The 1,712-nt window shown below is 51.1% G+C and overlaps 1 non-coding gene across 1 annotated transcript; it reads left to right on the top strand.

Moving 5' to 3' along the window:
* The first annotated feature begins 604 nt into the window (after positions 1-604).
* On the top strand, positions 605-676 carry TRNAW-CCA. The gene has a single exon. It is a non-coding gene; the product is annotated as a tRNA-Trp (tRNA).
* Positions 677-1,712: the final 1,036 nt, after the last annotated feature.

The following is a 1,712-nucleotide window of genomic DNA, read 5'->3' as shown; positions in this document are numbered from 1 at the left end:
CTCTCCATGGTGACCAGCTCAGGGGCATCCAGGAACCCCAAGAGAAGGGCTATGGGAAGTGGAGAGGACAGGATCACCCCTTAAGAAGAGGGCAGCCAAGTCCTGCCCACAGCATGGTGACCTGGCTGGAGGATGAAAGCCCAGGGAGGGATGACGCAGAGGTGCGGAGGGAACATCATGAGTCCAGGATTTGTGGGGGCAGCTGAACTGAAAGCACACTGCTTCCTCCTGTTGGGGGGAAGATGACCCCAGCCAGGCCATTCAAAAGGTGTGAGAGTTCATCCTGCCACACCACTTGAGATGGATGTTGTGCATCTGCCAGGTGAATGGGGCCTCTCTCCCCAGGGAGGGGGTGGGCCACCATCTCTCCTGCCCCTCTGGAGACACCACGCTCAGGAGCCTGTTTCTCCTGGGAGAGGTCCTGCAGGGCTGGATCATGTTTAGGCCTTCCTCCTCTGAAGTACCTCATTTAGAGCCCTTCTCGCAGGCTTAGCAAGGGAGCTGGCAGAGATGCGCCCACTCCTTTGTCAGATGGATCAAAAGTCCCCTTCCTTCATGGCCATAAAGCCCAGGATGACATTCGGGCACAGTGTCCCTCAGCCCTGACCTCGTGGCGCAATGGTAGCGCGTCTGACTCCAGATCAGAAGGCTGTGTGTTCAAATCACACCGGGGTCAGGATGTCCCACTCCATAAGAGCACTGTGGGATGGGCATTCTGTAGGCAACCTGTTTTTGTCCTCCCACTGTGTACCCTGCAGCCCTGCTGAAGGGCAGTAGATGAACCATGGCAGAGAGGTCTTTCCTTGCTGGAGCAGAGTTGGGAACTATCTGGATAGTTTCATCCTTCCCTTGCCCCATGTCTATAAGGGAGACAGGATTAGTGGACATCCCAGCAGTGGTACTGCTTCTCCTGGTCCAGATCCCCTGCCACAAGGGCAAGTGTATCTGGCTCTAGATGAGGTCTTCTACAAAAAGCCCAGCCTGCAGTCTCCTGATCCGTAGCAGGGCACATTATCCATTGCAGCACTGGCCTGGCACCCTGTGGCAACATGCTCTCTTGTTGCAGTTCGTGGTTTTTGCCTCCTATCTTTTCACTGTGCACTTTGATAAAAGTCTATGCCTATCTACTACCTACTCTTAGGTGGTTGAACATTGAGAGAAGATCCCTTTCCCTGTTCTTTCTCAGGTTGAATAAACCCAATTCTTTCCATCTCTCCTCACATACCAAGTACCCAAGTCCCCCACCACCTTGGTGTCTCTCATTGGACTTGTTTCACTATGTCAGTGTCTTTTTGTTGATTCTGTTGAAACATCTGGCTCTGGGGAACCAAAACACAGCTATCAGGATTAGTCATCACGATCTTTAACTCTCCACTTACTCTCTTCCTTGGTACCTCATGCATATCTTAGTGAGATGGACCAAGGAGATGGAGAGCTGGAAAAAAATGGAGACTTGAAGCTATGGGAATGACTTCATACGAGCTATAGATCATTAAAAGTAGTTGAACTCTTTTAAGGGATCTTTAAAGGTGAATTTTAAAAGGTGTAAACAGGGGGCATAATGAAAAGAGACAACGGAGCAATGAGAAAGGCAAGAAAAGAGGAGAGGGAGAAAAAAAGTAATTTCTCCAGCTGTACTCACACCAGGGGTGCACCCTCCAACAGCAGGTCCAGGCTGCTATGCCTGTGCCAGAATCAGGCATTTAGCAGGA

Source organism: Phaethon lepturus, unplaced genomic scaffold (assembly GCF_000687285.1).
Source record: "Phaethon lepturus isolate BGI_N335 unplaced genomic scaffold, ASM68728v1 scaffold46616, whole genome shotgun sequence".
Classification (NCBI taxonomy): Eukaryota; Metazoa; Chordata; class Aves; order Phaethontiformes; family Phaethontidae; genus Phaethon; species Phaethon lepturus.
The sequence above is the reverse complement of the archived record's forward strand: the minus strand, read 5'-3'. Positions and strand labels throughout refer to the sequence as shown.